This window comes from Taeniopygia guttata, chromosome 31 (assembly GCF_048771995.1).
Source record: "Taeniopygia guttata chromosome 31, bTaeGut7.mat, whole genome shotgun sequence".
NCBI lineage: Eukaryota > Metazoa > Chordata > Aves > Passeriformes > Estrildidae > Taeniopygia > Taeniopygia guttata.
This window is the reverse complement of record NC_133056.1, coordinates 2,979,041-3,006,792: the sequence shown is the minus strand read 5'-3', so window position 1 is coordinate 3,006,792 and position 27,752 is coordinate 2,979,041. Positions and strand designations below refer to the sequence as shown.

Genomic DNA, 27,752 nt, shown 5'->3' with positions numbered 1-27,752 from the left:
ACACAACGGCTGAGAGTCTATTTATTTTCTTTTTGTGAAGCCTTAATTAGCTGTTAAAAGGTAAAATATTATTTGTGAGGGAAGCTTCCTGAGCTAACAGCCTGAATGTTGCTGGCTGATGAAGGAGACTGCATTCCTCCAGTGTGATGACTGATGAAGCTTTGTGCATCATGGAAGCAGTGACTTGGCAGAGAGTGTCAGGTGAAGAGTGCTGTGTGAAGGCACATCTGATGTTATCAAACTCACTGTGTCTGTTGCTTGTTTCATTTTCACTTCAAGTATTTAATGTTTCAATAAAGCACAGTTTGCAAAGAGCAATCATGTGTAAAATTGTGATAATTTCCTCAACTTTGCTTCAGACAGTCACTTAGCCTTGTGGTAAAACTGCTGGTCACTAAATGAGTCCTTTGCTTTGCTATTTGTAATTTACACAGTAATTTACTATCTCTTTAATGGATTTCTTTGCAGCCCCCTGAGGGAGGCTCCGGATGAGCACACTGCTGCTTTCCTGGTGCGTGGGATGAGCATTGGGCAGACGAGTCTGATGGCAACTGTGGCTGACAGAAGAGGACAGAGACTCAACTCTGCTCCACAGCAGATTGAAGTAAATAATTTCAGATAAGATACATGCATAAAGAAAGTCTGTGCTACAGTGGAACAGGAATACATACATTATGGTTACAGTATAGTAATCAATTTGCCATAAAATTCATTCTGTCTGGAAGCTGACCTAATGCCAGTCAGATTTCAGTGTTGTTTAACGCACATGAGGTAAATTTCTGCATGCTCAGTTTACTGTGATTAAGCAACTAAAGACTCAGTTGTACACTTGTACAGTTTTGTGGTGTCATTTATCTGACTGAAGGATCCTGAACACAGGTATTCATATTTCTGTTTTTAGGTCTTTCCCCCATTTAGACTACTGCCAAGGAAAGTGACCCTAATTATTTGGGCCATGATTCAGGTGAGGCATCATCTTACATATTTTCTTTACTTTGTAATTTCTGTTGTAAAATGAATCTTCATAACTGGATTTTCAGCAGGAAATACTCAACTTGACATTTATCTGCATTCACACTGAATGGACTGACAGGCTTGTTGGAGAGGGACTTTGGGCAAGGGCCTGGAGTGACAGGACACCAGGAGTGGTTTCAACCCAACGCAGGGCAGGGCCACATGGGATATTGGGCAGGAATTGTTCCCTGTGAGCAGGGGCAGGCCCTGGCACAGGGTGCCCAGAGCAGCTGTGGCTGCCTCTGGATCCCTGGAAGTGTCCAAGGCCAGGTTGGACAGGGCTGGGAGCAGCCTGGGATTAGTGGAGGGTGTCCCTGCCCATGGAACAAGATGAGCTTTGAGGTCCTTCCCAACCCAGCCCATTATGTTTCTGTGATGGATACTCCAGTGAGCAAGAACAATGTCATTCTTGAGCCAGCTTCTGTTTTGCTCTATCGCTGGATCAAAGGATTTGTATTTGCTTTTGTCAATTGGGTGTCAGCTTTTCTGGTGATAAATACCAGCACAGCATGAGTAAATCTGTCAGCTCCATGAAATTAGGCATGGTGGGCTTGTTGTTCACACTGAAACACAGAGCAGAGCTCTACACCAGGGTGCTGAGGAGAAGGGGAGGTAAAGTTTGCTGAAACTTTCTGGAGTGGAGGTGGCATCAACCTGTGACACTCTGTGAGGCACAGGGTCCACTTCTGTGCTCAGCTCATGCATTTCCCAGGCTGACATCCTGCTAGGACCTGGGGGAATAGTCCTGGAGCTGTCCTGGGAAGGTGCAGGCAGCACTGAAGTCACTGTGGTGCTGAGCAGGGAGGGTGTGCCCTGTAGAGGTGACCAGAACTATCTGAAGGGTTCATTAGCTGTTCTGTGTGCTGTTCTGACAGATCAGGGCTGAAGGAGGCCCCCAGCCTCTCTCCAACATCATTTTCTCCATTGACAACGAGCACATTGCAGCAGTGAACAGCTCTGGGCTGGTCAGAGGAGTGGCCATTGGCAGTGGGGTGGTGACAGGATTGCTGCAGGCTGTTGATGCAGAGACAGAGAAGCTTGTGGCAGTGTCCCAGGTAATGTTTGTGGTGCTGTTAAGGGCTGACAGGAGCTCTCTGAGTTGTGGCTTTGGCTCTGAAAGGGGGCACAGAGTCTTTCTGCATGAGCAGTGTTACCTCGTGCACTTCTCTGGTTTCCTGAAGATGAAAACTCAGAGTTCCTTCTCCCTGGCACGTGAACTTACACAGGTATTAGCACAGGTAGTACTTTGAACAGGCAGGTAAATCTTGCTGTGCCTTAAATCAGTCTCACAGATAACCAGGGAGGCTTTATGACCAGTCTGGAGTTGTCAGAATTGGTTAGTGCATCTAGAAAAGCCCATCTAAAGAAGCCTTTCTAGCACAGCAGAAGGTTGTCTTGATCTGCATTCCCTCTTAGGTCAGGATGATCCAAAGGCAGCTGTTGCTGAAAAAATTGTCTCCTAAGCTGCAGCAGTATAGAACACTGTCATCCCTTGCTGTGGTCTGACCCCATCTGTGAGGTGCAAGCAGTGAATCCCTGACATTCCCTCAGAATCTGTGTCCTTAGATTTTCCTGCAGCTGTGTGTGAGGGAGGTGGGCAGGCCTGCAAGGGAGCACAAGTCCCCGGGACTTCCATGAGACTCAGAGGAACAGAACCTGGGCCAGATCTTATGATTTTTTCCTTTGAGCTCAGGGCAGCACGGCTGCTGTGAACCACAAAGCTCTGCTGCTTGACAGGTGCCAGAACAGTCCCAAGAAGACACAAACTAAATATAAAAAAAAACCCAAAAAACCCAAGAAATGTCTGCTTTTTAATGTATGGACAGCAGTCTGCCCTAATCGTGTGACAGGAGGCAAATTGAACTTGAAAGGTCAATCTGCTGCCTGGTGAGGTCCAGGTCTGACCTTTCCTCCCCAGTACACAGCAGGAATAAAATCTATCAGGAATGCCTGGGTATATGAAGAGGAGATATCAGAGTCAAACATCATGTTTTTATTCTCAGTTGTCCCATTTGGTGCTCTACAATCCTCATTTCATTCCAGCTCTTCTCTGTGTCTTCCTTTACTCCTGGGTTTCTTCATCCCTCTTCTTCTGGGGCCCCTTGTGATCTTGTTTGCTGCTGTCTCTGACCTCTCAGCTCCATCATTCATGTCATCAGTAATTTTGAGTAGATTTTTTTTCAATCTAGGGGGCATTTTTAAATGCTTATAAATCAAAATTTAATCCTTTTTAGTTTTTTACAGTCCTACTGAATTTGTCCATCTGTATTTCTTCTGACATCTCACAGAAATCACAGAGCAACAGTGATTAGATAATGATAAAATAGTGGCTGTAGAGCCTGAAAGTGAAGTCTGGTTTCTGTTTGACAAGTGCTTTCAGTGTCTTATCTTCCTCTTCCCCAGGACAAGGTGGAAGTTGAGGTGGTACAGCTGACAGCTGTGAGAATTTGGGCACCCATCACACGAATGAAGGCTGGTACTCAGGTGAGCTGGTTAGGGATTGGCTTTTGTCACCTTCACGTGTTGGAACTGCAGCTTGTGCTCGTTGCTGTCACACCTCCTGGTGACAGCACTGCAGTTCTGGGAGGAACCATTTTCTTCATGAGAGACCCCATCTCTTAATCAGAGGGAATTTAAATTCTCTTTGCCGTGGGCAGGTGTTTGGTTTGCATGCTGGCATTACCTAAGCAGGCTGGTTTCTCTCTTTCCAGATGCCAGTTTATGTCATGGGCATCACCAGCACTCAGACTCCTTTCTCCTTCGGCAGTGCTGTGCCGGGGTTAACGTTCCACTGGTCTGTCAGCAGGAGGGACACCCTGGATGTCAGGACAAGGCACAGTGAGGTAAAGTGTGTGTGTGTGTGTGTGTGTGTGTGTAGTGCGTGTGTGTGCAGCTTGGGAAAAGGAAACGGCCACTTCAGGGCAATGCAGGGAATGTTGCTGCCTCCACTGCCTCAAAAGCCAGGATCAGTGGTCAGCACCTCGGTGCCAATGTCTGCGCTTTCCATGAGTCAAACTGAATCCCTTTCTCCTGTCCAAGGCTGCTTTTCAGCTTCCTGCAAACTACAACTTTGCAGTGGATGTTTATGGCAGAGTAAAGGGAAGAACAGGCCTCAAAGTTGTCGTGAAGGTTCTTGATGCTGCAGCCAACCAGTTCTACAACATGGGAAGGGAACTGTCTGACGAAATCCAGATTCAGGTAGGATGATTTCCTATACAGTTGTTCATGTTGAAGTATCTCCTTCAGAACTGGGCTGAAGTCTGTATTTGAGATCAGGGATTTGAAATGCAGGAGTAGCTCCAGCTTTGGTTTATCTTTGAGCCCTTACTCTTGTTTGTATAATATTCCTCATTTGGGCTCATGCAGTTCAGGGGCTCATGGGGTTAGGGGGAGTGTCTAAAGTAACTCGGGTGAATATGGCGTTCCCAACACCTTTCCTTGAGAAATCCTCTGTTTTCATGCTGAAGAAAATTCTTGAACTTACTACAAACCAGTTTACCCATAACCCTGGAAATAAATAGTCTCAGAATAACTTGTAGAAGTACTGGCTGTCCCGTTCTTAAATACTCATAATACTCATGTTCAGTTGTCTTGTTTTACCATATATATTATACAAGAGAAGAAAGAAAGTTACAGCTCTGTTTAGTTTTGTTTGTTGATTTATTTTGAAGATTAAATAAATAAAGTAAATTACTGTCTGCACACAACAGTGGGCCAAAATGCCTCTTACTTTCCAGGTGTTTGAAAAACTTCATCTAGTCACCCCAGAGGCAGAAGCAGAGCAGATCCTCATGTCACCAAATTCCTTTATTGAACTTCAGACCAACAGGTCAGTGCTCAGTTTCCATAGTGTGGCTTGTGTCAGCCCTGTATCCACACTGTAGGACTGTTGTGTTTAAGGGAGCTGTTTCAGTCTCTCAGTAGCACTGTTCATCCATTTAATACACAGCTTACCTGCTGGTTCATGGTATCTTACTGTTCTCTCAGGCTTTGTCAAATCTTGTATTAGATTGTAGCTGTAAAATTCATTCAATATTGGGAACTTTCAGATCCTTTTTTTAAAAGCAGCTGAGCCAGTTAAAGCAGTATCCTGCTGCCTGCTTCCTGTAGAGGTTTTGATGGGTAATTGAGGCTTTGTGGAATATAATTATGTGTATTTCGCACACAGAGGTTATGGCTGTATTTTCAGATTAAAATGTCATTTCCAAATGAGAAATTCTTTTTACATAATCTCTTTTCAAAGACTGACATTTTAGACTCATAGCAGGCTTGAAATGTAGTTTTCCCAGCATAATAATGGTCAGATAGAGACAGTAGGACACACACTGAGGGCAAAGCTTTAGAGGCATTTGCATTTTAGGGGGAGGGAACCCTAAGTTTAATGGAATCACAGACTGGTTTGTATTGGAAGAGACCCTAAATATGGTTTTACACATTTAAAGGGTTCCTTACTTTCTGTTTTGCTTCAGGGACCGAGTTGCCTCCCTAAGTTACCGTGTCCTGGATGGGCCAGACAAAGTCCCTGTAGTGAAAGTTGATGAGAGAGGATTCCTCGTCTCTGGGTCTGTGGTCAGATCCTCAACCATTGAAGTGATTTCACAGGAGTTGTTTGGCATCAACCAGACCATCATAGCTGCTGTTAAGGTACTGTCAGCTCCCTTCCTTTGCACTTTCCTCAAGTACATCTTCACTGCTCCAACAGGGATTGTTGGCTGCACTTCTTGAACTTCACTTCTGAAAAATGAGCAGTGTGGGAATTAACAGTTCTGAGCTTTGAACCGTGGGACACCAGGGAATGTAAGCCCATCATCTCTGTTCAAAAAATCCTTGAGCCAAGAACTTCCTGCATCTGGCAGCATGAGCCTTGAGATAGCCACTGCTCCCCTTCCTCTTATCCCTTTTTACTGTCAGCATCTTCCCTCTGTCCCAGCTAAAGGAGAAAAATGTACAATTGAGTGCTTTAAGTTATTTCTAAGTGTTTGCTGTTCCTGTAATCACTGTAAAGTGTCTTGGTGGATTTTTTTATTTGAATTTTGGAATTTCCCAAATTTACCTCCAGCTCTGTTACTGATGACCTTGTTTCTTCCCTTTGGCAAGTGAAAAATGTCTGATGAGTTTGGGGTGGCTCAAACACCATTTAGTCAGCACGCAGTGGGACTGAAGTCAGATCCCCTGTGTGAGTTTGTCCTGTACCCAAGATGGTGTAGTAGGACCCATCTCAGTTCAGCACCTTGTACAACTCATTTATTCTCCTGTACTTACTACAACTGTAGTGCCTTTATGGAAATGATATTTTGAACCTCATGAGGTAACACAATTCATTTTATGGCGGAAGAGCTGAGAGAGCTTGAGAGGTTTTGCTGAAGGTCGTGTCAGAAAACTTGTGACAGAGCTGGAGATGAGCTTGAATCTGTTGTGTCATTCTGAGGCAAAGCTCTCTCCTTCACTTTGTCCTTCTTTCATAAGGTCTGGTGTTGTCTGTTTACAAGTGTACACAATTAAGAACCAAACTGCTGCAGCAGCATCACCTAACACTTAGACCTTGAACTTGGTCAAAGAAGGGCTCTTACATAAGCCAGGGAGGGTGGGTGAAGAAGGAGTGACAGCGAGCTTAGTGTGGGACCAAGCTCAGCACTTGCCTGGGCCTGCTGGACTCAGTATTTTATTTTATTTATTTATTGAATTAAAAAAAAACCATCAAAATCTGAGATACTTTAACAGTAAAAGGCTCTTTTCATCAATATTAAATTTAGCAGTCGTCCCTTGTGGGACAGTTGCTGAGATTTTAAAGTAAAGCAAGCTTGATAATCTTTCAGGGAAATGGGGTTTTTGTTGGCTTGTAACCACGGCTTGTTGGGCAGAGATCTGTGTGCATGGAGATTTTAACTGATGAAACCAGCCCATGGCCATTTTTTTTATTTTTTTTTTTTTTTGGATTCACCAAAGATGTATTTTGCTTGAGGCCAAATTTGTCCTTTCCTTTTTATGTTCTGACACGTACATTTTCAGATAGCAAAATTTTACGGTTTAGCTGAGCCTCTTAGGTCAGGAAAATAAAGGGATTTTTCTACAAGATAAGCTTGAGGTCTTCTTTTAAAATAGTTTTTTCAATATAATTGAGGAGTTTTGCTTCCTCTGTCCATTATTTCTTTTCCAACAGCTGTAATAAAAAGAGAGATATAGTTATTTTTGTTGGGTAATTTTGCTCGTTAGCCTAGGTAAGTTAATCAAGAATAGTAATATGCAATTTAAACACCAAAAGAACAGGTTGTCAAGTCTTTGTCTTCAGAAAACCTTTCTTGCCTGGAGTGTTACTGCAGAAATGGGGGGCTGTGCACATAGGGTTAATGGAGCAGACTCTCCTGAGGAGTTCAGAGCAGTTCCCAACTTCTGCCTTGGCTGAGGAGAGGCACTGAGGGAACCAAGCTGAGCCTCTGAGCCCTCAGGGTTTGTCAGCTTCCAGCTCTGCCTGGAACAGCTTGGCTTTCTCACCTGCTGCAGGGGAGCTGGGCAACAGTGACCATTCCATCCCCTTACTCACACATACATTGTGAGCTACCCTTCTAATACCTGGGCAATAATTGCACCTTTTATTTCAGGAATTATTAGGAGAGAGGTCATGGGGCCACTTCTTCACTTGCATATCCAGGGAATCTCAACAGTTTGAATTGATAGGATAGTAATGTGTTCTCTGAAGTCTGTGTGTGATGTATGTTTCTTCATGATTGTTTCTTGTTTCAGTTCCCAGTGGTACTAGAAAAAAGGGCTAAGAAATATCAGCTGTGAGGGTACAAAGCAGACAGAGCCAGGCTTTTCTCAGCCTGACAGGGCAAGGGGAACACAGAGGAAACACTGTCTGAACACGGGACAGCACTTTTTACTGGGGTGGCTGTTGAACACAGGCTTCAGGAGCTGTGGAGTCTCCATCGAGCAGATGCCCGAGCTGCCTGAACATGGTCCTGCCCAGCTGGCCCTCGGTAACCCAGCTTGAGAGGGGGCTGGGCTAGGCAGTGTCACAGGCCCCTTTTAACCTGAAATGGAGATACTTACAACAGCAGCTTCATGTGTTAGTCCTGGCATATGGCAAAATGCAGGTGGTTCATAAAGGCAGCTCTGGATATTTACATAAAAATAACTTTCTTCAATTACTTTTACAGGGGCATCATAGAAAGCAATTGAACTTTCCTTCTCACTGTCGATGCTTTTCCAGGACTGCCCCATCTCCTACCTCAGGATCTCCATGAGGCCGGTTCTGCTGACCCAGAGCAAAGAGGCACTGCAGGCCCTGCCCCTGGGTGGGACACTGACGTTTACAGTCCATTTCCAGGACAACTCTGGAGATACTTTCCATTCACACAATGCTGTGCTCAACTTTGCCACCAACAGGTGGGTGTCTGTCACGGGTGGTAATTACACAGAGCAAGAAAAGGCCAGACATACATAAAACAAAAGTGGTTCCAGGGATACCAAGTGAACATACAGCTTGGGCTGGGATTAGCAAAGCAAGGGTTTTGTCTCTGCAGCCTTCAGAGGCAGTGGCGGGAAGGAGAGTTGCAGTTAGCAATCGGTATTCCCTAGCCATGGAAAGCTGCCCGGATAAGCGTGGTCCCAGTGGGACCTGCAGGAGTGGTGCTTTGCTCTGAGTGACTCTGAATCATCCCCCTGCACGCAGCAGTGGCCCAGAGAAACAACTGATCCATCAGCATCTGCCTCTCCCAGTGCTGTGTTCCACTGACTCCCTGAGGGCTTACGTAAGGTGGGGAATGTTCTGGATCAGGGGCTGTCTCCTCAGATGGGCTTGTGCAACCTTCCCACAGCAGAGACAAGCCTCAAAAGGCTTTGGTCTCTGCCTCACAGAGTAAATGTTGTGAAGCAGCCTCCTGTGGTCTTCAGTAGAATACCACTAGTGCTGTTACTGAAACATGGTTTGTTTTCTGCAGAGCACCTTGCTGAATTTGGGTAGATACCAGAACTGGACATTATGTCTGGGAAGTTGCATTTTGGTGTTCAAATTTCTTGGCTTCCTAACACCCTTGAGAAAAGGAAAAAGAGGCAAATTATGTCATTCTAAAGCTCTACAATTCTCACAATTAAGTACTTTTCATGCATAATTGCGATCTCGGTATTTCCTCAGCATAGTGGTGAACTGAGAACTGTAATTTGCCTCAGTGACACCTGAATAATTTTTACAATTTCCTTACTTTGCTGGACTTCATCAGATGACTGTTCCTGAAAACAAGAAGTCAGCCAGCTGAAGAGTTTGACACCTCTCCTGTTGGAGAGACAATGCCATTCCCAAGCCTTCCCTCACACAGCAGCACTTGTGTTTGTGTGCAGGGATGACTTCGTGCGGATCGCCAAGGGAGCTGCCAACAACACCTTTGTGATCAGGACTGTCAGCGTGGGGCTGACCCTGCTCAGGGTGTGGGATGCAGAGCACAGGGGCACTGCAGACTACATCCCACTGCCTGTGCAACATGCCATCTTCCCAGAGCTCCCAGACGTGGTGGTGGGGGATGTCCTGTGCCTGAGGACCTTGCTGACAGCCCAGGAAGGTGAGTGGCCTCCAGCTGTGTGGGTTAGCAGCTATTCCGTGGGACACCAGTCTCAGCAAAGCTAAATGCATGATTTACCATGTTTGTTCAGAATCAAACGTCACTGTTCTTGTTAATGACTAAAATAGGTTTGATCAACTCCTCTAATTTTAATTGCACTATGCAATATGTCTCTTGTATTGAATTCCTGAGCATCACACTTCTGATATTTCTATTCCATTAGCTGGAAAGGCTTGGTTCTGTGGGACTCCTGCAGCGTCAGGCCTGCCTTCACTCACTGTGTTTGATTGTTGGTATTAATGGGCTTGTGTCAGAGTAACTACTGGGCAGTGGCACTCTCAGACACCAGAGTGGTTCCTGGGCAGTGGGGGATGTGTGCCCTGCCTGGCAGTGGCACTCTCAGACACCAGAGTGGTTCCTGGGCACTGGGGGATGTGTGCCCTGCCTGTCAGTGGCACTCTCAGGCACCAGAGTGGTTCCTGGGCACTGGGGGATGTGTGCCCTGCCTGGCAGTGGCACTCTCAGGCACCAGAGTGGTTCCTGGGCACTGGGGGATGTGTGCCCTGCCTGGCAGTGGCACTCTCAGACACCAGAGTGGTTCCTGGGCACTGGGGGATGTGTGCCCTGCCTGGCAGTGGCACTCAGACACCAGTGCCCAGGAGATGCTGCAGTTGGCAGCAGGGTGTGAGCAGTGCCCCTGTGGTGTTTTCCAGGCCTGCCAGGTGTGTGGAGCTCCTCCTCAAGTGCTCTTCTTCTCGTGGATTCCAAGACTGGTGTGGCCCTGGCAAGGGACTCTGGGGTGGTCACTGTCTCTACTATGAGATCCCTGGGCTACTGAACTCCTACAGAGAGCTGAGGCACTGTTCTGTTACTGCTGAGATTGGTTTGGACCTAACCAAACTGTATTCTGTGGAATTTTTTTATTATAAATATTTAGAAATGTTCTTCTAGAAAGGCAGATGGTTGGGAAGTGTTTGGTATGTGGCCAAAACATCATGTTTTTTAAAACATCTTTTCTAAGGAGGAAAATGTAGCATAGCCATTTTGATTTTTTTCCTCTACTGTTCTTATATTGTATATTTTGATTCCGTTGTTGGCCAAGTTGCTTCCAGGTGCTAACCAATTTTTGAGTATGGCTGCTATTATGAATGAAACTTCACTGCAGGATTAGATGCCAACAAGAAGTTGCTCAAGTGTTGTGCCATGCATCACTGATCAGATTAAATGATTTTTTTTATCTCTATGCAGTCGTACTGTTGACACAATTCACTGCATCAGCCAGCATAAGCACTAGACATTCTTTTTAAATTAAATTTAGACATAAAGCTTTATGCATAATTACTTCTGGGGGTTGGGTAGGGAGACAAAATGTTTTTGCTAGCTTAAATTGCTTGGAAAGGCATTTTCCAATATTAGAGAAATCTGGGATTTCAAAGAAAAACATGGGTTTGTGGAGTCTTTTACAACTAATCCAGTCTGGTTTTCCTTCATTTTTATTTGTTGAAACAGTTTTTGGTAACAATGTGTTTCATCCTTTTTTCAGATCTTGATTAATGTGCCTCAGGGGACCACAGCAATGCATGTCAGTGATGTGCAGGCAAGCTTGCAGGGAGTGGCAGCTTCAAAAGTCATAGTTTCAATTGGGGAAACAAACTGAAAGCTATGATTAAAAAATATTTATGCTGTTGGTTTATTGTTTGTTTATTGATTCATGATGCTTTGGTTTGTGTTATGGGGTTTTTGTTAGTTGTTTAAGGGTAACAAGATCCCCAGGAACCTCAAATGCCTTTGTAGAGTCCCGGGAGCTCTAGGAGCCGTGGGATAGAATTTGGAAGGTGTTCTGGAGCACTGCTAATATTTCACAAGTAACAAAATCAGTAGATTTCAATAGAGATACCATTTTTGGTCATACAAGCGACAGTTAATGGGCAATCACCCAATTGCTTTTATGTTTAATTGCACTTGCCTTCTTGGGGTTGTTACATTTTCTTACTTAGTTGCCATGCTTAAATCTTTGACAGAACTTATCACCAGTTAGAATCAATGCAAACATTAAGCATCATAGTGTGTCCTCTATTTAATGTGCTGTATTTTGTGTGGTTATAGATCCTTTTAGCTTCTAGCTTAATAATCAGCACTTCTTCCAATAGTATTTTATTTTGCCATATGTAAGTTATTAGCCTACCAAAAAATCATCTCACCAGATACCAAAATCTAACTCAAGGCTCCCAGGATCATGTAAGTTATTTGAGAGACATGCGAGTAGAAGATTCTCTGCAGCTTAATCTTTCCTGTAAATAAATTATTCCTGTCAAGAAAACCCCACAACCTATGAAGTTTTCATTGCCGTCTCTTTGGGATTAGACCCTGAGCAAAGGCAGCTGTCTGTGATTTCCAGTGATTTTAAAATCCTCATAACCTTGTGAAACTATTTCAGAAGGTGGTAGAATAACTCAATGCTACAAGCCATGATTTTGCTTTTAATTAATTCAACTTAATCAGCTACAATTTTATTTTGTATTTAATTAGAGATGAATGTTTTTCCTTCCCCCTAGGGGAGTGTTCACCTGCTCAGATTGAAGCCATTGCTGAGTTGCAGCCCCAGTCCATTATCAGTTGCCATCTCGATTTCAACAGTGATGCCCTTGACTTCCCAGCAGAGGAGATTTTTGTGGCAGAACCTGGATTTGATGCAGTTTCAGGTAAGAGATGACAAGATGCCATGCTGCAGATAAACACAAGCTCTTTGGTCCAGCAGATTCCACAGAATCCGAGCATTGTGGGTTGGGTTGGAGGGACCTCAAAGCCCATCCACTGCCACCCCTGCCATGGCAGGGACACCTTCCACTGTCCCAGGCTGCTCCAAGCCCTGTCCAGCCTGGCCTTGGGCACTGCCAGGGATCCAGGGGCTGCTCTGGGCACCTGTGCCAGGGCCTGCCCACCCTCCCAGGGAAGGATTTCTTCTTAACATCCAATATCAACCTCCTCTCTTTCCTTCTGAAGCCTCAGGGCTTTGCTGTGTAGGAGCTCAGGCCCCAGTGAGTTGCTCACATGGACATTTCTTGTTTCAGTGGGTTTTCTGCCTGTGACAAAATCTTGTGTTGGTTTTCTGAGAAAGCTAGAAGTCAGAAGTGGTAGCCCACTTCATGTTTTGCAGAGTTTTTGTAGGAAGTACAAGACCATAAGGAAAGTGAAATAACCAAATATTTTGTGTGTAGAACTATGCAGGCAAATAGATTAATGGAATGCAAACCCAGTGCATGGCATAGAGTTTTGGTTTCACACAGTGTTAAAAACAAAAGGATTGTTACATGAAATTGTATTGAGTCTTGTCTAACTTAATAGCTGATTTTGGAGAAATTGTGCCCTAAGTTCTAGTACTACTAAAAAAGGTAAGTTTGGATGTAGATAATCATTTGAATCTATATTAATGCCTTTAAGACTTCTTTATTATGAATTTTCTTGTGATATGGTTGTTCAGAGTCTAGCACTGGACTATATTATTTAAATCTGTATTATTTAATAAAGCTTTTAAAGATTACTTCATGTTGCTGTTGAAGAATTTTTTGCAGTTTGGCTGTTTATAATTTAGCATTGGGCTGTTGTTTGAACTTGACTTCCTACAGGCCCTCAGTGTTTGCAATCACAATTTTCCAATCTTAATTTACACTCTCTTGGCAATGTAATGTTTTTAAATACTTTGACAATTCTTCCAGTAGTATTTGTTGTCAGAGATATCTTCCAGTTTTCACGAAGCATCTTCAATTCCTGCTGAAATCAGTGATGACTGTAGAAGCAGCTGTTCGTTTTCTAGGTTTGTTCAAACTTCCCATTTTGTTCATTTGGGTTTTAAAAGAAAGATGTGGTCTTTTTTCCACTTGAATCACTTGAATTCAGCAAGAAACCAATGGGCTGTGACTATCTCAGTGCTCCTGTGATAAACTCTTCAGAAATGATTAGAGATTTTGCTCTTCTGTTGTTTCTCTTTCCCATTCAGCAATCTGGCACCGAATGTTCTGAAAAACAAACTGCTCCACGTGGTGGGAGTACTTTGGCAAATGCTTGCTGCTTATTTCATTTCTTTAGGCAAGTAGTTGCAGTGTCCTGGTAAGAAGAAAAAAAAAAAAAGGTATGAAGTAGGGAGCTGGTATGGCTCAGGAGCCAACCTCCTGCAAGCAACAGCCAGGCTTTGGCTCGAGGAGCTCACCTCACCTGTGGGGCCATTCCTGGGGCCGGGGGGATTTGGGGATATAAATTTTTCTCATCAGGTTGCTGCCAGTGTAAAGATTTTTTTTAATTTAATAAACTGAGATTTGCATTTAATGCTGATTTTTCTCCCCGTTCACTTACTGCTTGTTCCTGACTGTTTTCTCCCTGAGAGGGAGAAGGGCTGCTGGCAGTGTGTCTGTTCCAAAGTCCAGGCCTTATCTGAGTTGAAATATCAGAGCTGTGCCAGGCTGACTCCTGCATCCAGAAAATCCTTGCCTGCCAACAGCAGATCAACAGGGGTGTCCCAAGGAATTACTCAATTAGATTAAGGTTAGCAAGGCTGGGTTAATACTGGTCTTCAAGCCAATCTGCTCCCTAACCCAAACCTCCCAAACACAGCCCAATCTTTACTTCTCAATCTGCCCCCTTTAAAAAGCAAGGCAGATGATGAATGAAACATGGCACACACCTTTCAACAAAGAGCTCTTTCTGATGGGCAGCCAAGATTATGGTGTGCTGCTTCAGGGGAAGGTTTTCCTGGCAGCATGTTAGCTGCCTTTTGCAGTTTATATGAAGGATTAAAGTTGTCCAGGTGAGAGTCCAGCCTTGGCTAACCCCTGCCTTGGCCTGCAGATAAAGGCATTCTTGCCTTCTGTGTTTGGTGGTTGATTCTGGCACTCAGGAGCGCACGTCAGTTCATTCATGAACATCCTCTGGTGATTTCTTAGTAGAGGGCTCCCCAAGAAGCTTGAGGAGTTTCCCCATCCCAGTTTCCCCAGTAAGAGACACAGCTGCATTAGGCTGTGTCTCGCTGTGTCCCAGGGATTGCAGCAGTCCTCCCCAAGGAACTTTCCTTGGAGCAGCCCTGGAGACAGATGGTGTTTGGGCAAGGTACATGCTCTACAGTGAATTCCTGATTTTTTTAATGGTTTTTTTTGGGTTTTTTTTATTTGTTTGTTTTTTTCTGGTAGGGCAACTAGAGGTATTGTTTGTGTATTTAGCTTCATGAGTCTGTGTTAAGTTAGTGTAGTATTGGTGATTTGATAAAACCATTTCTTTTCAGCTGTTTCTTTGTATCAATTTCAAGTTTAAGGTTATAGCTGGCCTTAAACTCCAGCCTGTGTTCTCCACAGCAAAGCCCCTGTGCTCTCGTAGGAAAAGCATCAATTTCTAAGCTGTAAAAAAAGGCATTTAGCAAGTGATGACTATCTGACATACGGTCTTTGGGTGATACTAAATATGGTAATTTTTGTTTATTTTATTGGCAACATTCAAAAACATCTGCTTTATTTTCAGTTTGAATAAAGCTGGGTTCACTTTTCATCTGTTAACTTCAATGAGACAACTTCTCTGTGTAAATTTGGCACACAGTTTCCCAGGACCTTCTCCTGAAGCTTGCAAAATTAAAACAAGAATAGGAAACGAATTTTTCTCCTTGATCCATACTTCTCACCGTTGCACTGAGCTGTAGCTGTACCACCAGTAAGCTGCTGTGCACATCTTTCCTCACACCTCTGGCCCTCTCCATCTCCAGAGCAGTTTTTATCCCAGGTGCTGTGTTCACCTCTGCAGGTGGCCTCCACCAGAGCTGTGTGTGTTAATAAATTATTTCCTGCCATTTTTACCATCTTCACCCCTCAGCACAGCCTGGTGCTGCTGTGCTGTGTGTGCTGCCTCCCTCCCAGTGCTTTGCCAGAATCCCCAAACAGACTGGGAGCTGCAGCTGCTGTTTTCCAGTTTTCCACAGAGCAGGCGTTGTGTACGTTTGTTATTCGCTCAGACATTCATTCTTCCCTTCTCACTTCTTACTTGCCCCGTTGTGTTTTAAAGTGCTGTTCCCATTCTGCTCAGTTCAAAGCTTTATCCCAGGCCTTACTTTTGCATTTAGCATAAATAAATTTATTTAAAGCTGTTGTGCTTATGGATATGCCAAGGTCTCTTTTGTGACCTTTTGTTCATTTTTTAAATTTCATTTTCAAGTAAGCCAATTGCCAGCTAGGGATATCCTTTCACACTCTGGGTGGAAAAGCACCACAAAACTTAACTGGAGAGTCAGACCAGAAATCCCTACAATGGAGAACCTGAGGCTGCCTATGCCAAGGGCAGCCCTAATAAATAATTTTAGGCCAGCATGTGCTTATGGCTTACAGTGACCATCTGTAAATCACACAAAAGGAGTATTGTCTAGATAAAATCTGGTGATTGAAATTCAGTTTACTGATCAACAAGCGTGGAAGTTCTGGAACTAGTTTTAAATAATTGTTCTATTTCACATGTATTCATCTGTGAGAGAGACAAGAGGTGGGAGATGATTTTGTCTTTTGTGGCATATGCTTTACTTAGAAAATAAAGTTCTGAGACTCTCTTAAGTAGTAGGAAGCTGCCCTTAGTAACAAAATAGTGAAAATTGTCATATTTTATCCAAAAGGAAGGGGAAAAAATAATTTTCCAAAGTAATAGCTTGTAATTTGACAGCATGAATCATTTGTGTTATTATGAGTGAGTCATAAATAGAAGAGGCACCAAAAGAATTATTTTTCAAAATGTACAAAGATAACAAAGAAAGGAAGTCTTCTAAAATGTTGCTAAGAAGGCACCAGGCCATTAAACAGGCCAAGCTTATTTGAAATACTAACTCACCAAAAGTGCTTCTTTTAATTTTTTTATTTTTTTTTTGTAAAAATAATAAAAGAGGCTGCTTTCAATTATCTTTTTCTATAAAAGCCAATTACCCTGTCTTTAGTGGAAGCTGGGTCAAAGTCCTCCCTAGAAGTATTAAGAATCCTGGAGTTTCAGTATTATGATCCAGCCTTTACCAGCTCCTGAACTCTTCTGCCACACACAGTTGGTCAAGTCACCAAACACAGCCAATAAAGCCGATGTGCCCACTGTACTTTGTCATTGCTCCTATGCATTTTTATCTTTCCAAACTTTCTTTCCTCATGCCTGACTAGTCATCTTTGGATCTGAAGCTGTGGCCATGTCCTGGTGGATATTTGGTTTGTTCATTTGCTAAATTAATATTTCATTTCATGCTGGGTTAAGACTGGCCAATAGAAATAAATAGCTTTTGATTATAGCACAATTAAGGAGCTCTTGTGAAGAAAAAAGAACTCTCTTGTCCTGAGACTCTGACCCCAGCTGGTGCATTCTCTCTGCCAGCTGGTTCTTGCATGGAAGGAAAATTAATAAAATTGCAAATCAAAGAAGTATTTTCAGCAAATACGCAACAAACATTGAAGGCTAAACATCCTCCTTGCAATGCCAGAAGGATTCCAAATAAGCAGCTGAACTGAAGGATTATTTTGATAGTGTTATAGAAATACTGGTCTACTGGAAATGTTTAAAGGTCAGCTGGAGTGTTTTGTGGGGTTTTGTTGCTGTTACTGAGTTTTTTTTGGTGCCTGCTCCTTAGTTCTGGGCATGCTGCTTTCATAAGACCTCACTGACAGGCTGGGCTCTCAGAATCTGTGTTACACAGATTATCATCTTATTGCTACAGTTTCCATATTCCTCCCCTACTACAAAAAATGTGACCTTTGTCACATTACTCTTTGTGTAATTTTTTTTTTTTTTTTTTTTTTTTTTGCGTCTGGTGTGAGATTCCACCTCCTTCAGCAGGAAGAGATCAATGAATTGAGATAATTGAAGAAGTAGACAGTAGTTGCTACCACTCTCAAATGATTTCATTAAATTATTAACAATGTGCTCAGAGCTGTCTTGGGGGTGCTGGGAGAGCAGAATGTAGTTTAGGCAGAATGTAATTTCGGCATAAAACATGACACAGTAATTTCATTTTAGTTCCAGCTTTACTGAATGTGCTTCTGAAAGCAGACAGGTACAGATCACACTTCTGTCTGATTTTTAGATTTAGGGTTACAGTGACAGTGCAAAATGTCAGAATTATGAGTAAGTTAAAAAGCAGTGCTGCGCTGTAAGGTCACAGAACCCTGTTAGTGTTCACTCCATGATCTGACTTAGCAAATCACAGCTTCATATTCTCAGCAGTGATGGCAGATATCACTCCCTCTGCTTCATCATATTCTCTCCTTTTATCCTGACTTTCAGTTGCTGTTCCGAAAAGGTCTGAAGTGCTTTGTGTCCTTGACCCAAGTGACTGACCAGCCTGCAGGGCTGGGAGAGCTGGGTACAAGTGTAAAACATTTCCTAACTCCTTTCTCCCTTCTGCTTTCTCTTTAACGCAAGCAAGACAGCAGCATCGCACAATCCACTTGGACAAGTAAGGCTCGTGAACGAGTCAGTGCTTCCACTAAATTAAAAACCCAATGTGCTTGAAAGTCGACCGCTACCATGAACTGGGTGGCAAAGCCAGGTGCTGCTAACAGGCTGCATTAACAACCCAAACAAGGCATCATGAGGAGCCAGGTTTGGGGACCATCCAAGGAGTCCTATCAAGAGCAAATACTTTGAATATTCTCTGTAGGACAAAAAAGGATCAAACCAAACCAGCTGATATGTGAGCAAAGTGAATTCAATTTCATTTAAAGCGCTGCTCAATTCAGGGCTGGGTTTCTTTTGAGTGGACAGATGCTAATAAATATTTTCTTTCATATGGTGGGGTTTCTCTGCAAACAGGCTTTGATGAGACATTTCTGACCCCATTTGGTTTTGCTCTTTTAAGATAAATCGAGAACCTGAGTAGCTTTGTTGAGGAATGAAGAATTGTTTGTAGCTCAGTTTTTTCTCAGGAAGGGCCTTACATTTTAGCACGGGAGGAAGATAAGGCAAAGGTTTAAAAGCTTTCCCCTCCTGGATTGAGACATTCTCAGAGGAGTCTGTGAGGAGAAGTCCCCTCAAGCAAGGTCAGGGCTGTTTGCCTCCTCTGCAGGCTCAGTATTCTGGGAGTTCCACAAGCCTCACCTGCCACTGTATTTTCCTCTGAATATTTCTTGTTCTGCAGTACACAGGGAGAATATTTTGTGCTAGATTCCCCTCTGGGCTTTGAGGGAAATCTCAGTAATTCTGGTGATTTTATGTCCAGATGAACTTCTTATGAATAGTAAGGAAAAGGGAAGAAGTACTATGGAAAATTAATTGCTCAAAATGTGAGTGGCCCAACCACACTAAAAACAAAGTCTAAACTGAAGAATTATTTTTTTATTGCCTGATAAGTGGAGTAAAACATGCATTGCTAATAAAGTCTTTAAGAGATGCAGACAGCAGCCAACTGTATGAAAATCAAAGTGGTAAAGGACGAGACAGGACAGGGGAGAATCTTCATCCCCTCCTGCTGAAGGTAGAACAGTATGAAAAGTGACTCTGGCTGTTGTCCATAGGTAAGGTGTGCTATTTGTAAAGGACAGCAGGGGCCCCAAGCTGTTGGTGGCCCATGTCCTGCCGTGGATGGCCCACTTCCAGTCCTAGCTGGACCAGGGCGGTGGGATCGGGAGGGGAGGAGGTGGGGGGATCTCGGGAAGCTTCTGCCTCACAGCCGGACTGGGGGGCCGTGGGGGAGGCACGGAGTGCTGGGGCTCTGCTTTTGTGGGCAAATGCTGCTGCTGAGGCCATGTCTGAGAGCTGCCAAACCCAACGCTCTCTGTGCTCCCTGGGGACAAGAGGGAGTCACGCCTTCTGGGCCGGGATGCTGGAGCTGCAGAGGCGCTGCTGTGGAGAGAGGAGTGGCTGAGGCCCCAGCTGCCAGTGGCACACAGGGAGCCTCCTGCACAGCAGGGCCCAGAGCTGGCAGGGCTCCCCAGCACGGCTGGAGCGGCTGGCACACCTTGGCCCAGCTGGACAGCTGCCCCTCAAGGCCCCGGCGAGCAGGGGACGGCTCTGGGCAGGTCCCTGGCCAGGAGCGGGCCCCAGAGCGCCTCTGCCTTTCAGGGGCAATCTCGTCCCCGCTCTTTCTCCTCCCCACCTTGCTGTGCCTCTGCCCTGTGCCCCTGGGGCTGCTCGTGGCCAGGCAGCCTCAGTGGGAGCCAGCACTGGCTGCAGCCCCAGCGGGCCCCCAGGACAAGGCCCAGCAATGAAGGGGCCAAGGAAAGCACTGGGCACAGCAGAACCCTCAGCTGAATTCTTTGGACAGCCATGGACTGGCCACAACTCCACTGCAGCCTGACTGGGAATCTTCCCTTACTATCAGCAGCCTTTGAAGATGCTGGAGGGTAGAAATCTGCAAAAACTTACTGTTTCTTTTGCTTCCACCACTGGAACCCGACATAGCACAGGACCATAGAAAATGGCACGGTGAACAGTGTCACCACCGTGCCTATCATGCATGACCTGCGCACATCCTGGGGGCAGAAAATTCTTGGGGTGCTCGGTCCATTCTGGGTATTTGTACTGGACTTGCCAAGCATTTCTGTGGGAACAATGGGGAGCGTGAGCCCGCGCTGTGCTGCACTGCTGAGCTGGCAGCACGGTGGATGCGGCCAGGACGTTCTCTGTTTGCCTCAGAGCTGGGGCCTGCAGGCACCTTGCCACCCCTTGGCACAGGCTGTGCCACCCAACAAAGCCCAGCAGGCCGGCAGGAGAGCCCGGGGCCAGCACAGCTGCTTGGGCCGTCTCTGCTTGGAGGGACAGGGACCAAACCCATCCCTGAGCAGCCCCTGCCAGCCCTGGCCCTCCCTGCCCTGCGACAGCTCCCCCAGCCCCAGGGGACAGAGCCAGGCCCTGTCAAGACACACTGGAGCAATTACCTCCTGTGCCAGTGCCTGGAACTGCCTGCCCTCCTGCAGTAAAGGCTGGCACTAGGCCACTGCTTCTTTCTGGAACAGCCACCTTCTGTAGAGACTCCTGGTTCATCGCTTGAGAAAGCAAAGGCACAGCTGGATGAGATGGGACTGTTCCCCATCGGGGAGGTGCCATCTTCATAAGCCAATACTGGTCAAAGTCATGGACAAGGATCAGGAAATCAGATGAGCTTTTGGGATTGGACAGGACCTTTCCTTCTCCAATCCACCACCCCTCCTGATCTGCCTGGAGACTGGGAAAATGCAGGGGATGTCAGGCTGTGCATGGACAATGGTGCAGTTGAGGCTCCCTGTCAGCTGGTGCCAAATGCTTTCCTGCAGAAGCTGGGGAGAAGCTGCAGCCAGCCCAGGCTGGGAAACAGCCCTGCAGGCCAGGAGAGCAGCAGCAGGGCAGCGAGGCTGCCATGGATCCCTTCCCGCTGTGCCTGGCAGGGCCTGTCCAGATGTGCAGGGAAAGCTCCGGCTGCTGAGTCCCAGGGGAAGGCTGAGGGAAATGCACCCACCACGGCGTCTCTCCAGATCACTCAGCATCTGGTCCAGATGTCTGGCTGCCTCCAGGGATTTCTTGTCTTCTCTGTCCTGGTTCATCTCTCCAGGAGGACCTTAACAGAAAAGTGTTGCACGTCTCCTTCAGGCCGCAGTGGCAGTGAGTGCCCCTGGGTGATTGGTGTCCTCCAAGGCACTCCCTCAGCTCTGCCTTCCACTCAGGAGAAGGGGCAGGGGGACCACGAACCTGCAGTGGCCCCACACCGGGATGGAAGGAGCCCCTTGTGGGGCAGTCGGGGCAGAAAGGACTCCCTGAAGCTGCCAGCAGCTCTAAACCCAGCCCCAGACAGGGCCAGGGCTTGGCAGTGGCAGCAAGAGCAGCTCAGGCTCCCTGGGGCAGGCAAAGGAGCTGTGAAAGTCTCAGCCCCGGGGCACAGCCCTGGGCCCAGCCCCTTCCCTCTCTGCTCTTCTCTGGGGCTGCACAGAGCACACGGAAGGACACTCTGGCATTGCACATGGGTGGAAGATGGACAGCTAAATGCTCCTTCCTCCCACTGACAGCGATCCTGGGAATCACTGTTGGGCTCTAGAAGGGAGCAGGGCAAGTCTTCCAGAATCTTTCAACCCTGAGATAATGTTAAGTCAAGTGGATCATGAGTGAGCTCTTGTCAGAATGACATTGATTTTTCTGCCAGGAAAGGCACACGGAGTACTTGCCTCCACCACGATTTAGATTCCTCAAACTGTCCTTCACCAGATTTTCCATATAAGCCATGTCACGATCCCAGTCTAGAAGAGAGCAAAGATTAGAACCATTTCCATGGTGTGCTGGGAACCCCCTCTTCCTGTGGGAACTGGGCACTGCAAGGGGGTCGGGTAAGGCCGTGGGAGCCTGATGTAAAAGGACACAGCGAAAGCTGCACAGGGGTCTGGGGGGTGCTGGGCTGGCTCCTGGCCTCTCTCCACCCTCTTTGCAGGCCCTGTGCAACATCCCTGGAGGGGTGGCAGGAGTACCCCAAGGGCCCTGGGGCCCTCTCCCTCCCACAGAGGGAAACATCCCTAAAGTCCTGGGGATAAGTACAGCATGTAGTGCCAGAACCATTCCTTCCCTCCTGCACTCCCTCTCTCCCTCCCTCTGTTGGAACTGCTCCCCCAGCCCAAGGGCACATACCCAGGCCCTGTCAGGACACCCTGGAGCCTTGCTCTCCCCCTCTGCCCTTTCCCCACCATGGGCACCCCGTGCAGTCGCTCCCAGGTCTCGGGACGTGTCTCCCACAGAGGGACCCCAGCAGGACTGCTCAGTACCCGAGTGCCCCGGGCATAATAATTCCTCTGGGCTGTGCCAGCCTTGTCCGGGCTGTGCCCACGCTGCCAAGCAGCAGAGAGGGCAGCTCAAGGCTCAGCAGGGCTCAGGCCCAGAGGCACAGCAATTACCTCCTGTGACTGTGCCTGGCATCGCCTCCCTTCCTGCAGCAGAGGCTGGCACAGAATCTCTGCTTTCTCTGGGAAACACTGCCTTCAGCACAGCTTCTCCATCTACTTCAGAAGAAAAGGAAAGGCACAGCTGGAGCTGGTGAGGCTGTTTCCCTTAGGGGAGGGGGCATCTTCAGGAGGCAATGCTTGTCAAAGTCATTGATATGGATCAGGAGAAAGCACAAGCTGTTGGGACTGGGCCAGAGCATGCCCAAGTGAGTAGCACTCCCTTGCAAACAGCTGTGCCTCCTGATGTATTCAGAGACAGGGAAACTTCAGGGGATTTCAGGCTGTGCATGGACAATGGTGCAGTTGAGGCTCCCTGTCAGCTGGTGCCAAATGCTTTCCTGCAGAAGCTGGGGAGAAGCTGCAGCCAGCCCAGGCTGGGAAACAGCCCTGCAGGCCGTGAGAGCAGCAGCGGGGCAGCGAGGCTGCCATGGATCCCTTCCCGCTGTGCCGGGCACGGCCTGTCCAGATGTGCAGGGAAAGGCCCCATCTGCTGAGTCCCAGGGGAAGGCTGAGGGAAATGCACTCACTTTGTCTGGCCTGCTCCATTTCTTTCAGCATTTGCTGCTTGAGTTTGTATGGTTCCAGAGATATCTTGCCTGCAGTATCTTGGATCCTTCCTGTTGGGGGACCTTAAGAGAAATATTTCCATTTCCTAGGAATGGATTCCACAAAACCAGTGCCCAGCCTGTGGGGTCAGCAGGGACACACTACTCACCCCTGCGATGGGTGCTGGGTTTGCGGGCAGTAACTAGCAAGGAAGCTGGAGAAGTCCTCCCTGCAGCCACACCTGTAACTCAACAGCCACAGGAGCTTCTGTCATCTCTGCAGATCTGCACGGGCAGCACTGAGCCGCAGGAGCGGTGAGGGGATGGCCCAGGGCGAGGGCACACACGTGCATGGTTCTGTCCTGGCACCTGCAGCGATGCCCCCCTGGCCGAGCTTTGGGCTCTGAGCTGGCAGCTCTCGCAGGGGGAAAGGCCTTGACCTACCCTCAGCATCTCCCAGAGGCTCAGTGATGGGTATGGGTGGGGAAGCTGCACCACCTTCACCAACAGGTTCAGCTGCAAAGAAAGGCAGGACAGAACAGCTCCTGTGACACTGTAGGAGATCCTCAGGCTGCACCCAAGGCTCAGCCCCAGGACACAGCTCTGGGCTCGGCCCCTTCCCTCTCTGCTCTTCTCTGGGCAGCCCCATGCCCATTGAGACTCTCTCCCTCCCACAGAGGAAACCCTCCCTAAATCCCAGGGGAAAACCATCCCCAGCGCTTCCCGGGGAGCAGGGAATGCTGTCCCGGGACAGGGCAGCCAGGCTGATGGCTCACCTGCTCCCCGCGCTTTCATCGGAGCAGCCTGGGCAGCCCTGGCAGACAGGGCCACGACCAGGAGGAGCAGGAGGAGGAGGCGCAGAGCAAGGGCCATAGTGCCCTGCCCTCTGCCAGTCCCACCACTCTTGCTGCCACCACTGTCCTGACACCGCTGTCCCAAAGTCAGCACCACTGCTGCCACCGCTGCTGCCACCTCAACAGTTGTGCTCAAGGACTGCCTGCTCGGGGGTTGTGGTGCTCTGGAACCACGGGGCTCTGGGACCTCTGTGACCTCACAGCCTGCTGTGACCTCAGCCTGCTGCGACCCCAGAGCCTTCTGTGACCTCATGGCCTTAGCTGTACCCCCAGAGTGCACCCCCATCTGAACAAATGGACTGCACTGATTGTAAATGTTTTGCTTCATCCAAGGGCCATTGCTCAGCAAAACCTTTTATTTTGCCTTCTTACATTGCTGGTCAGACTGTGTCCCTGCAGATGCTCTTGAGTGATGTGGTACAAATTAATTTTATGGCTTCCTTGAAAGGTGGTTCATTCTGTTGTACCCCTATGTTGTCCCCGAGTTTGTTTACCCCTGTGTTTTGCCCTCCCTCAAAGCTGACCCCCATGCCATTCCCTGCCCCTTGTTCCAGCTCTTTCCCTGCCTGTCATAGCAACCCAGCCCCTTGTTCCCCGAACATTCCCTGTCACTTTTCCATCGGGCCAATCCCTGATTGCAACACCCCTTTGGGATGCCCCAATTCCTCAAGGCCCCATTGTTCCGTGTGACCCATCCTCTCCACCCTCCTACCCCAATGGGCTCCAGACACTGGATGTGATCCCCTCACTCCCCCCTTGAGGATTCCCTCTTGGTGAGCTGTTTGTATCCACCCCTTGGTTTGTATCTTGCACAGGAGTGCCGTGGGCTCTGTGTTTTTGCTCTCTTCACCTGAAATAAACTCTTTCTTGTGGAACCTCAAGACAGAGAGCTGCCTTCTCTCTCCTCTGCCCGGTCCCTGTTGTGGCTTGTGTCTGGCACCTTAGAGCAAGTGGCTCTAAAGGTTCTGCCTCTGGTAAATGCCCATACCGAGGCACTTCCCCACTCCTGGTGTGGCACCGGAGTTCTAAGAGTTAGACCGAGTTCTGGTAGTGACTTCACTAATTTACAGAATGCCTCTTCTTCTGTGCCTGCTCTGGTGCCGTGCCATCTCACACACCGGAGTGTGATTCACATACTGCAGCCCAGAGTTCGGTTTTTGCAACACTGAAATGGGTGTGATCAGCAGGATTGCTGGGGATCAATCGCTACAGAACAAAACAAAATGTGTGCACCATCCCAGGCTGGACTTAAATAGGCACAGGAATTTTGGGAAGATGAGGACAGGATAGCAGAGAACAATGTAAAAATTGGCTGGAAATAAAGGGAGGAAATGCTGAAGTAGTTGTTATGTGTAATATGGATAATTAGTGCCTATAAAAGGATATATAGATGTAATATTTTGTATTGCCAAGAAATATTTGTATAAAGCATGCGAATCAGAGCCAGGTGATCACCTCACATATGTAAAAACCACCGCTGACAAGAGGGAGGAGGACTTCATTTACAAACGAATAAACGTAGCTCGCCCAGAGATGGGTTGTTCCCCAAGGTGATCCAAGGAGGAACTCCCAAGTGATGATCATCTCAATAACTATCCAAGACTGAGATCACTGGAGCCACCGGAAAGATACAGCTCAATGCCAAGTTCCAGTAACTCAATCAGGGACGGACATCACTCTTCGGACACGAATTTGTTCAACCCAACCTAGAGAAAAGAAATTCAATGAATATGTGGTACTCTGAATGGAAAGAAAAGCCTGATCGCAGAAAACTCTGCCTCAGGCAAAATAAACTGTATAAAAACCACTTGAACAGGACGGTCAGTGTGACACAGAGGGGACCTTATGCTGTAGTGGTCAGACTTGTGTCTCACCCAGCGCCAGTCTCGGGCTCCGCACTCTCCTTTTTATGGTGGCTCAGACTGATTTTGACCGCTGAATAAAACTTATTTTTATTTGTTTTTATTTGGCTGGATCAGTTTTTACCTCTAACAATCTTTGTGACCCTGATGTGATCTGATTCAGGGCATCCAGGGTCTCCCTGCCCTTGGTCTGGTCGGCACTCCGCTGATTTCAGCAGCCGGACAAGATTGGGAGAACCCATGGAACCAATCATATTCTGAACTATGAGCCAAGAGCCACAATCAAAAAGAGGATAACAATGAGCCCAGACCTCTCAGGTACTTGGAGTTGGAGCCTCCAAAGATACGGCAACAATTTTTTCAGTCATAAAATCTATGTGCACGAAGAGTCCACGCGGGAAAAAGGACCATAAGTATCGCATGGTTAAGTGGGGTGTGATCAAGAGTGTGTGTGAGACGTGACATTGTCACAAGGCAAGTGCAATCCCCAAGATCACAGTTCCACTCTTCTGCGAGGGAAGTGGTCGGTCACGGGGGAAGCAGACGAAACCGGGTAAACTCATCTCATGTGTAAAGCCGGCAACTCGGGGAGTTCGGGGGTTCGATCACGAGCAGATCAAGGAGGGAGGGTACGTTCTCAGGTGCTTGAGAACTGGTAAACCTCTTTGTTCCAGGACTTGATAAGTCCAGAGAAAAGAAAGGTAGGAGAGCTCCTTATCAGCCGAAAATCCACTGATCAGTTCGCTGTGCAACCAGTAGCCTGGTAATATCGGGACAGGACTAGGTTATAAACTTGGTAACGCCTAAACTTGTTTTGGAACTTTGCTTGAGACTCGATACAGAGGTATGGTAAGAGGATTCTAAAAATGGGACAGAAAAAGAGTAAGATCCAGGGAAAAACCCAGGGTAAACCAGGAAAGGGGCAGAGGGACTGTTTGCCCAAAATCTCAAGGGAGAGCCCATTGGGATGGATACTAGGACATTGGGAAGACTGCCCCAAGAGGCAGAGGAGATCTAAGGTGAAAATGATTCACTATTGTGTGGAGGTATGGGGGAAGAGGGAAATTGGGAAATACCTATTTTGGCCTATATTTGGCACTTTTGATGCAAGGACGTGTCAACCATTACCTGATTGTGTATATAAAGAGAGTGGAGTGGATAGGGAGGAGAGGGACTATGCCAGATTGTGGGAATATGCTGGTGTGAGGCTGATCCTGGTCAAAACTTCTGGCAGTAAGGTAAGCCAGAGTGAAACCTGGGAGCAGTTGGAGAACCTTACACCCCCATATCAGATCCCTCTTCCTCAAGCTCAGGCTCCCATGCTCGCAACAGCAGGTCACCCGCCTCAACCCGCACAGGCACAGGCACCGCCCCTTAACATACAGCCTTCGGCTCCGGCGGTGCCGAACACACGGGGTCCTTCCCAGCCTCTCCCTCCACTGCAACAGACAGATAATTACGGGCACACACCTCTTGCTGGGGAAACTGCTTCTCCCCCAGCTAGCAGAACATGGCATAAGATGCGGAGAGAAAGCAATGATGATAGTGAGGAGGAAAGAGACCCAACCTTTATCCCCTAAAGGAAGTACCAACCGCTCCTGGAGTCATTGGGTACGTAAACGTGCCAATTAACACGGGGGATGTGAGAGCCTTTAAGAGGGAAACGGGAAAATTAATGGATGACCCTCTGGGAATATCAGAGAGGCTGGATGAATTCTTGGGGAATAGCATCTATTCATATGATGACATCAGTGAGGTCGTTATTCAACGCTGAGAAACGGGACATGATGAGGCAAGCTGCAATAAAAATTGGGAACGCAGGAACCCCCAGGGAAGGAGTGGCGCCAAGAAATGGCCTGAACAGAGACCATAGTGGAACGCCCAGGAGGAGGAAGACCGGCACAAAATGGTAGGATTAAGGAACATGGTGATACAGGGTATCCAGGGGGCGGTACCAAAGCGACAGAACATTAGCAAGGCACTGGGGGAATGCCAGGGGAGGGATGAAACATGAAACACCCACTCAGAGAGG

At 47.2% G+C, this 27,752-nt stretch overlaps 1 long non-coding RNA gene and 1 pseudogene across 1 annotated transcript in view; one reads left to right on the top strand and one right to left on the bottom strand.

Annotated features, from left to right (window-relative positions):
* Positions 1 to 27,752, bottom strand: part of LOC140681105 (uncharacterized) — a 399,832-nt gene that overhangs the window by 52,899 nt on the left and 319,181 nt on the right. The gene's annotated exons all lie outside the window — the stretch shown is intronic.
* The window catches only part of LOC140681041 (nuclear pore membrane glycoprotein 210-like), a 67,894-nt pseudogene that overhangs the window by 15,321 nt on the left and 24,821 nt on the right, over positions 1 to 27,752 (top strand).